The 10,268-nt window shown below is 37.7% G+C and overlaps 3 protein-coding genes and 1 long non-coding RNA gene across 16 annotated transcripts in view; 3 read left to right on the forward strand and 1 right to left on the reverse strand.

Annotated features, from left to right (window-relative positions):
• LOC108242155 (NACHT, LRR and PYD domains-containing protein 12-like) overlaps positions 1-10,268 on the reverse strand; it is a 608,460-nt gene that overhangs the window by 324,551 nt on the left and 273,641 nt on the right. The gene's annotated exons all lie outside the window — the stretch shown is intronic.
• The window catches only part of LOC108249966 (NACHT, LRR and PYD domains-containing protein 12-like), a 417,931-nt gene that overhangs the window by 102,666 nt on the left and 304,997 nt on the right, over positions 1-10,268 (forward strand). The gene's annotated exons all lie outside the window — the stretch shown is intronic.
• Positions 1-10,268, forward strand: part of LOC108249965 (NACHT, LRR and PYD domains-containing protein 12-like) — a 179,642-nt gene that overhangs the window by 21,490 nt on the left and 147,884 nt on the right. The window lies entirely within an intron of this gene.
• LOC119616732 lies at positions 88-4,676 on the forward strand. The gene is made up of 2 exons (XR_005232737.1): positions 88-264; positions 2,997-4,676. It is a non-coding gene; the product is annotated as an uncharacterized LOC119616732 (long non-coding RNA).

The raw sequence follows: 10,268 nt of genomic DNA on the forward strand, positions 1-10,268 counted from the left end.
GGTACATTTATTTATATAGCACTTTTCAGCACAAGGCGACTCAAAGTGCTTTACAACACAAGAACACAATTACAGAAAAAGTTACAGACAAAATACAAGAGAGAAAACTAAACTAAACAACAATCAGGCTAACAATATCCAAAATATGAACTAAACCGATAGAAATAAAAACATCAATGCAGTACAATACTAAGAGGTACCAAAAAAGGCCTGCTAACAGCCAATATGAATATGGTAATAACAAGAATAATAATAAACTAAGAGGTACCAAAAGAAGAAATATTTTCCCTAAATTAACACCAGGTAGGTAGGTAGGTACATTTATTTATATAGCACTTTTCAGCACAAGGAACCTCCACGTCGGTAGGTACACAGTCTTCCACTCCTGCCAGGAATCCACTGTATATCCAGCGAGACATTATAATTAAAACGGTTTAGTTTGTAAAACAGCTTTCAGTTGGATCAATGTTTTTTCAGAGATCCGAGTCTTTAAAAGTCTTGTTTTGTTTTCTAAACTTACATGTTTTATGCTTTATTCAGATTGAGGACCTGCAGTTTATCGGAGATCAGCTGTTCTTTTCTGAGCTCAGCTCTGAAATCCAACCCCTCCCATCTGAGAGAACTGAACCTGACCAACAACAACCTGCAGGATTCAGGAGTGAAGCAGCTGTGTGGTTTTCTGGAGAGTCCACAATGTAGACTGAAGACTCTGAGGTCAGACATGTTTATCACCTGCAACTGAAGGCTAAGCAAAAATGTTTTTCTGTGTTTTATAGGTATTAAGTGAACATGTTGGATTGGTAGTAATTGAGACTAATCCCCAAAATATAGTTTGAGTGATTCTGTGCTTTTCCATATCTGATTTGAATGAATGAATATATCACCAGGTGAATGCAGAACTTAAAGAGCAGGAAAATAACTAAAACCTCCAGGAGAGCCCTCCAGTACCAGGATTGGGCACCACTGCTCTAAGTGTCAACAGATCATTGAAGCTATCACAATATCACATTAGATTGAGTTTAATGTTATTTTCAACTGGGTTTCCTTGGTGCATTCTTCAAAGTTTAAGACTTTGAATAACATTAAAAACTATTCAATTTGAATCTCTGGGGCATACTTTTTTTTTTTTTTTTACTGTATTTTTCGGACTATAAGGCACACTTAAAAGCCTTCAATTTTCTAAAAAAAAAAAAAACGACAGTGGGCCTTATATTTCGTAGCGCCTTATATATGTAAGAAGTCGTAATATTTTAGTACGACTTTGGTAAACTACAAAGCCGCACTGCTTGTAGCATTAAGGCTCAGTTAGTCACACTTTGTAGTGTCACATGCATGGCGCACGAACCTGAGCGAGCAGTGTAGGCGTTAATACTTGACGCTTACATCGGTGCAGTATTCTTCCGTGAGTTTTGAACTATTTGATTATCTTTGTGATCTCTCATAGAGGAATCATATAAATGCTGATACAGGCGAAGCAGCTCCACCAGAGCACCGAAATCATCCATTTTGAATGGAGAGTGGTCCGTGCGGTCTGCATGAAGTTACAAAAATTGAGAGATGCACGAGGGTGTGCCTTATAGTCCGGTGCACTTTATATATGACAAAAGTTCCAAAATGGACCATTGATTTACAGTGCGTTTTATAATCTAGTGCGTCCTATAGTGCGGCAAATATGGTAATTAGTTTTCAAGAAAAGTAAGCAATTTAGTTAAAGTCATGACTTTCACAATAAAAGCAGAGCTAAAACTGACAGTCATTTATTATTACAGATTAAACTTCAATATTTAAATAGTTTAGATTGAAACAAGTTAAAACAATTTTTCGTTTTGATTAATTTTTCTCAGAGTTCAGAGTCTTTAAAAGTCTTGTTTTGTTTTCTAAACTTACATGTTTGATACTGTATTCAGTTTGATCAGCTGCAGTTTGTCAGAGATCAGCTGTTCTTCTCTGGGCTCAGCTCTAAAATCCAACCCCTCCCATCTCCAAGAACTGGACCTAGGCTGGAACGACCTTCAGGATCCAGATGTTCAGCAGCTGTTGGATCTTGTAAAGAGTCCTGCCTACAGCCTACGGACTCTGAGGTCAGTAGAAAGTTGGAATTGTTCCTGCTGCTTTCAGCAGAATTTGACTAAACCCAGTTCTTCTCAAAGCAAAGATCCAGTGTTTCCTGTAAACCTGCAGCTTCTCAGTAGCTGTATTTCTGAATGAATCTCTGAGACGAGAACAGGGACTGGTTTCAGGATCACACAGAAAAACAAGAAAAGAAGGAAAGACCCAGCATTACTTGACGGAATGCATATCACTCACCAAAATAACATCTAATGTGATCATGTGATATCTCACCTGATCTGTTAGTACTTGGAGGATGTGTTGTGAATGTCTCTCAGGTACTACCACACCAACTTTTAGCTCAATATATATGAAATTCACTGAGGTACAAGCATTTTTTGTAGCCTAAGTTTGATTAGTTGTGGAGGCCATCTTGAATTGGGTTGTGATCTGTTCGCCTAACTCTCATCAGAACTCTAGCAGCAGCATTTTGGATCAACTGAAGACTTTTTTAAAGAGTCTTTTGGACACCGAGATAATAAAGAATTGCAATAGTCCAGCCTAGATGTGATAAATGCATGAACCAATTTATCTGCATCATTTTGAGACAAGATGTTTCCAATTTTAGTGATATTATGCAGGTGGAGGAAATAAGACCTGGTGACATTTTTAGTGAAGTGAAGTGAAATTTATTTATATAGCACTTTTCAGCAACAAGGCAACTCAAAGTGCTTTACAACACAAGAACACAATTACAGACAAAGTTACAGACAAAATACAAGAGAGAAAACTAAACTAAACAACAATCAGGCTAACAATATCCAAAATATAAACTAAACCGATAGAAATAAAAACATCAATGCAGTACAATACTAAGAGGTACCAAAAAAGGCCTGCTAACAGCCAATATGAATATGGTAATAACAAGAATAATAATAAACTAAGAGGTACCAAAAGAAGGCCCACTAACAGCCAACATTTTATTGTGAAGGTTAGAGACATATCCTGATCAAAAATAACACCAAGGTTCTTTACATTGGAACTGGAGGCCAAATTAAACCATGCAGAGGAACTGAAAGGCTGCAAATTGTGTTCCTAAGATGCTCAGGTCCAGACACCACTACCACTATCTTGTCTGAGTTTAAAAGCAGAAAGTCAAGAATCATTCAGGTTTTTATGTCTTTAAGACATGTTTGTAATCTAAGTAATGGATTTGATTCATCAGGTTTTATAGATAAATATAACTTAGTATCATTAGCATAGCAATGAAAATTTATCCTATGCTGTCTACTAATTTTATCTAATGGAAGTATAGAGTAAAGAGTATAGGTCCAAGCACTGAACCACAAGAAACTTTGGTGTATGAAGAAGATTCATAATTAACATTAACAAACTGGAATCTATCAAATAAATATGATTCAAACCATTTTAGAGCTGTTCCTGTAATTCCAATATCATGTTCCGTCCTTTGTGTATAATATTATGATTAATTGTATGAAATGCAGCACTGAAACAAGTATGGACACAAGTCCACTGTCTGAGGCCATGAAGATATCATAAGTAACTTTCAGCACTGCTGTTTCTGTGCTATGATGAGCCCTAAACCCTGACTGAAACTCCTCAAACAGATTATGTCTATCCAAATGTTCACACAGTTTATTTGCATCTATTTTCTCAATAATTTTTGAGAGGAATGGGAGCTTAGATATAGGTCTGTAATTGGCCAGAACTCCTGAATCAAAATTGGGTTTCTTAAGTAAAGGTTTATTACAGCAACATTAAAGCTCTGTGGTATATAACCATTCATTAGAGACAAACTGAGCAGATCCAAAAAGGGGTATATAAATTAGGGAAATACTTTTTTGTACAGTCTGGTTGGGATGGGCTCCAGCAGACATGTTGATGGTTTGGATGAAGGTATTATTTTTTTTCTATTCGGAAAGCTCAACAGGACAAACACAAATGAAATCTTGTGGCACTTCTAAATCTGCCTCATCTGACAGGGAATCAGAGGCAATAGTAGGAAGTATGATGTGAATTTTCTCTCTAATTAAAACAACTTTATTTATGAAGAATTTCATGAAGTAATCACTACGTAGATAGGGATACATTTTCTGAAAGCATGCTTCATATTCTCAGAACTCTACACACAAATCAAGAAAACACACACACAATAGACAAAACCCTTCAATTCTCCTGCAAAACTAAACTTTACATTCAAAACAATGCTATCTCATCTTAAAACTATTTTGTTTTCAGATGACTCACACAAACCATCATATGAATAAACATTTATAAGAACCAGTTGAACACTGATGTGCTTAATGTAAAACACTATGATCAATGGAAAACACTTCCTCTCCATTCATCAGAATGACTTAGGCCTTTTTTTGTTCAGTGTCACACTTACTACAGACAGTACATACAGAAGTGTGTTGTAAAATATTTTACTGTAAAATATTGGTTTTTTTTTACTCAAAACAGACAAATACACTGTAACAAATAAATTGTATTTTTCCTATAAAAACAATGAACACACTGTACATCCCAACCAACACAAAGTTGCACATACAGTGGTCTACATACAAAACAGAAGAATTTGTTGTATACAGTTACAGTAAAAAAAACTACGCTGCATCCTGTCTTCTGTTTGGGACTGGTCACAGCACCTCACCTCATCCACGTCACAAGCAATGTTTTCCCTGGCCAAGCAGCAGGGAAATATCATCTAGCATGGCGAATCCAGCCATGAAAAGCATCAACTGCTGCCTGTTGCCCTGTGATGCTAAACCTCTGATTGCTGATTATAAAACGATGTGACAGGTGTTTGCCCATGTGATGAGTCAGTGTGAATAGTAGAGCAACTAACTTGTGACAGTGTGTTCCTTGTGAAAACGAGATTTTCTTAATGAAAATTTTGCCAAATGCAGAAAATTATGTGTAGTGTTTTGAAGAAGTGTGTTTTAGAACTGCACTTTCAGTGTAAAGCAGGAATTGTGCTTGTACTTCAGGGGGTTGGTGCATGAGTTACATGTTGTGGTCATTGTGTCTCAAGAACCAATATTTGTGAGTAAACAATAGAGAAAAACTGTAAAAATGAATAATATACAGTTCTATCAACATGTTGTTCTAAGAACATGAAAATTTAGATAATTAGCAGGATGGAATTAATTTATTCTAACAAAATCCTTCTGTCGTAGCCAGGTTTCTGTTAGACAAAATAAATCAATATGATGATCAGTTATCAAATTGTTAACAGACTTAGAGGAGAGAGATCTTACGTTCAGTAATCCACATTTAATGATTTTAATTTTTTGTTCTGTTAAAATAATTTTTTCTTTTTATAAGAGTTTTGGTTTAGTTTATTTGGGCCATGAGCAAGCTGACACTGTTTCAATGTGGGTTTGGGTGGGAAACAGAGGAGAAGCAGCAGAGAGGTGTGTAAGACTACAACTCTGCTTCCTGGACTGGACCCTGGGTTGTGAATAATTTGGATGTCTAACAAAATCAGCCAAAACTGGATCTCTCTACAGATGTAAGTGATGACTTTTCTGATGGAGCCACTGAAGATGATGGTGTGTTTCTGGGAGAAGATGAGCTGTGTCCTGATGATCCACAGAGGCTGAAGCAGCAGCAGCTTGTATGCAGAGAGACTCTGACTGGACTGTTTCTGGGAGGTGGAGAGGAGAGGAGAGCTTTATCCAGCAGTGACTGACAGAGGAATCAGAAGAAGTGGAGATGACTCTCAGTGCTGCAGTGGGAACTGATCTGAGAACAGCTCTACTGTCTCACATAGAACTGGGCTGTGGAAACAAGCAGCTGGGATTTAGTGAAGCAGATACTTTGAACTGTCTATCTTACAGAATACAGTCCCTCCAGGATTTCGCGGGCATTTTTTGTGATTGTTGCAGGCTAAAATGCCTGATTTCGCGGGGCATTTTCCTAAAAGTTGCAATTTTTGTTTTAACTAAAATAAAAAAAAAACATAACTTTTAATATATAAACCAAAAATACTTACTAGTTTTGTAATATAATTACCAACAAACACTGACATTCTCAAAAGGTGCTTTATTTGAGAACTTTGATAGCTTATGTGGAAATGTTTATCACCATTTTATATTTAGCCACCATTTTAAAAGCTTTAACAAGGAGTTGTTTAGTTTATCTGGAAAGAGAGATAGGTGGTGAACACCCTGGAATGTGAGCAATGGACGTTTCAGCAAGGAAGGGGGAAGGAGAGACCTTTGACCTCCAGAGAAGGAAGGCAGTGACCCACCCTCTGGAGGAGGGGGAGCCCAAGTTGTAAAAACCAGAGAACATCCTTTGTTCCCTCAGACAATCCTGGGGTGATGGCTTGACTAGTTTACAAGATGATCTGTGTCTCATTCCCATTGATTGTCTCCCAGATGCGTTTGGTTTTATTATTGTATGATTGTTGACTAAGGGTGTTTGAATAAATGTGGTAAACTTTAAGGTAACGTTTCCAGGTCTTTCCCAACAACCAACTCGGGGAGGTAAAGGTAGTATTATCTCGACACTTATAAACTGACATTTATGACCATTTCTGGATTGTTCCTCGTCTGCAGCTCTCCTCACATGTTTTGCAGACACAAAGTGTTTGTCAATGGATGACTTGCGTTTATGTTCGATGATTACACTGCAGGATGTGCAAAACAGCTTCCCCCCACTCTCGTGCAGCTGGGTAGGAAATTGGTTTGTGACCTCAGTGAAGTTAGTTTTAAGTTGGATGTTGGATATTCGCGCTCAGCGGAGTTAGCGGCGTCTAGCTCACGGCTGACCAGAAACAGGAACGCTAATGTCGGCCAACCGTGAGCTAGACGCCGCTAACTCCGCGGATCGCGAATATCCAACATCCAACTTAAAGCTAACTTCACTGCAGTGTTTTGCACAGTCCTTTGCTGAAATCTTTGTGGGCAAATGTGAAGCATTAGCGCACATTTTCGCTTCGGTCGCTGCTCCTGCATGCTCCCGGCATTCTGATGTTAACAGGATGTGACGTCACATGTATTCTTCATGAGTTATTTGGGGTTATTTTGTATTCCACACTACACAAAACCACAAAGAAGACACTAGACCGCAGAAACGGTGGCGAATCACTTTAGAAACAATAAATATTGGGTTAAAGTTGCGGTAAAGTTGCGGTAAAGTTGCGGTGTTTTGGACAAAGTTGCGATTTCGCAGGGTTTGCTTGATTTTGTGTTAATAGTTGCGATCGCAACATCGCAAAATCCTGGAGGGTCTGATAATATCATGTTTTACTTTGTATAAAATGATCCTACTGATGGTAAGTGGGATTTTTCTATTTGCAAAATTTCTGTTTTAAGTTGTTACTGTATAAAAAAACTGATTTTTGGTGAAGTAATTAGAGCCACCTGTATGAAAAGAGTTGGACACTTTGTGAATAAAAAAGTTCAGACAGAGGTTCAGTCTTGTCCTCAGTGGCCCTGATGATGAGTGAGGTTGTGGAGTTCTTCAGTGCAATGGTCCGATCAAGCTGTATCTGGCTTCCCAAAGGCTCACAGGCTCATATCTCTTTTTCCACAGCTTCACCTGCAGATCAGAGAACTGTGTCTTATTTCCGTTGGACAGGTAACAGCCCCCCCACCCCCTCTATCTCAGCAGGAGCTGCAGCATATAGAAGCTCCTCTGCTGGAGTCCAGGAAGGAGCCACAAGAAGAGACAGGACTCAGATCTACAAGTGTTACTTTAACAGCCTTTGTTACTGTAGAGCTGTTGGACAAATACCTTGTAAATTGTAAGGAAATAGGACTGCAGAGATTTAGAAATAATATTTTTTAACTAGGAGATTTTTGACTCCGGTTTCCTCCCACAGACCAAAAACATGCATGTTAGGTTAGTTGGTAACTCTTAAATTGTCCCTAGGCGTGAGTGAGAGCGTTTGTTTGTTTGGTTGTTTGTCTCATTTGTCTCTATATGGCCCTGCGATGGACTTGCGACCTGTCCAGGGTGTCCTCCGCCTTTCGCACAGCGACTGCTGGAGATAGGTACCAGCTCCCCGCAACCCGGAATGGAAAAGCGGGTAAAGATGGATGGACGGATTGATGGATAGGAGATTTTTGAAGAAAATATAAATGATTCCAATGCAACAACTGCACAAAACTCTAACATATATCAACTTTCTTCTATAAACCCCAAATGTAACTTATTTTTGCAGTGAAAGTATCTTTCCTTAAAGGAATGCATATGGCCCATATGTTGAAAATGACTGTCAGCTACAAAACATCAAATTTTAGCTCAATATCTAAAAATCTGACAAAATTATGGTAAATTTTGTGGTTTTTTATGTCAAATATTGTGGTGACCATCTTGAATCAAACTGGCTCCAAAGGTTCATCAGTTGATTTTCATCTAATGATTACTTTTGGGCAATTTCATTAAAGGTACTCATTACAAAAGATTTTCTCCTGAACTATATCAAATGGTGCCGTTTGAAAAAGTTTAGTCCATTAATCTTCCAGATATATTGGATGAATTGTCGCTGACAGACAAAAACGAACAAAAACTTCTATTAAAGTGTTGAACACATCACTGTTGGTATCAGTGTGGTCAACAGCATTCATTAAAACTCTTATACTAATTAGATTGAAGGATGTGAATCATTGAAAATCACTTCATGTCATCTGGGTTCAGAAACCTGGCATCATGCAGTTCATGTTTTTACTAGCAGAGGGACACAAATCAGCACCAATGAAAAGTCTAGTTCCTTCCCACGAAGATATTACAGATTTTCTCGATTGTGTACACACATTTTCTCAATGCACGCCTCATATTCTCAGAACGCTACACACAAATCAAGAAAACATGCACACAATAGACAAAACCCTTCAAGTCTCCTGCAAAACTGAACTTTACATTCAAAACAATGATATCTCATCTTAAAACTATTTTGTTTTCAGATGACTCACACAAACCATCATATGAATAAACATTTATAAGAACCAGTTGAACACTGATGTGCTTAATGTAAAACACTATGATCAATGGAAAACACTTCCTCTCCATTCATCAGAATGACTTAGGCCTTTTTTTGTTCAGTGTCACACTTACTACAGACAGTACATACAGAAGTGTGTTGTAAAATATTTTACTGTAAAATATTGGTTTTTTTTTACTCAAAACAGACAAATACACTGTAACAAATAAATTGTATTTTTCCTATAAAAACAATGAACACACTGTACATCCCAACCAACACAAAGTTGCACATACAGTGGTCTACATACAAAACAGAAGAATTTGTTGTATACAGTTACAGTAAAAAAAACTACGCTGCATCCTGTCTTCTGTTTGGGACTGGTCACAGCACCTCACCTCATCCACGTCACAAGCAATGTTTTCCCTGGCCAAGCAGCAGGGAAATATCATCTAGCATGGCGAATCCAGCCATGAAAAGCATCAACTGCTGCCTGTTGCCCTGTGATGCTAAACCTCTGATTGCTGATTATAAAACGATGTGACAGGTGTTTGCCCATGTGATGAGTCAGTGTGAATAGTAGAGCAACTAACTTGTGACAGTGTGTTCCTTGTGAAAACGAGATTTTCTTAATGAAAATTTTGCCAAATGCAGAAAATTATGTGTAGTGTTTTGAAGAAGTGTGTTTTAGAACTGCACTTTCAGTGTAAAGCAGGAATTGTGCTTGTACTTCAGGGGGTTGGTGCATGAGTTACATGTTGTGGTCATTGTGTCTCAAGAACCAATATTTGTGAGTAAACAATAGAGAAAAACTGTAAAAATGAATAATATACAGTTCTATCAACATGTTGTTCTAAGAACATGAAAATTTAGATAATTAGCAGGATGGAATTAATTTATTCTAACAAAATCCTTCTGTCGTAGCCAGGTTTCTGTTAGACAAAATAAATCAATATGATGATCAGTTATCAAATTGTTAACAGACTTAGAGGAGAGAGATCTTACGTTCAGTAATCCACATTTAATGATTTTAATTTTTTGTTCTGTTAAAATAATTTTTTCTTTTTATAAGAGTTTTGGTTTAGTTTATTTGGGCCATGAGCAAGCTGACACTGTTTCAATGTGGGTTTGGGTGGGAAACAGAGGAGAAGCAGCAGAGAGGTGTGTAAGACTACAACTCTGCTTCCTGGACTGGACCCTGGGTTGTGAATAATTTGGATGTCTAACAAAATCAGCCAAAACTGGATCTCTCTACAGATGTAAG

The sequence above is a fragment of the Kryptolebias marmoratus genome, linkage group LG23, assembly GCF_001649575.2.
Source record: "Kryptolebias marmoratus isolate JLee-2015 linkage group LG23, ASM164957v2, whole genome shotgun sequence".
NCBI lineage: Eukaryota > Metazoa > Chordata > Actinopteri > Cyprinodontiformes > Rivulidae > Kryptolebias > Kryptolebias marmoratus.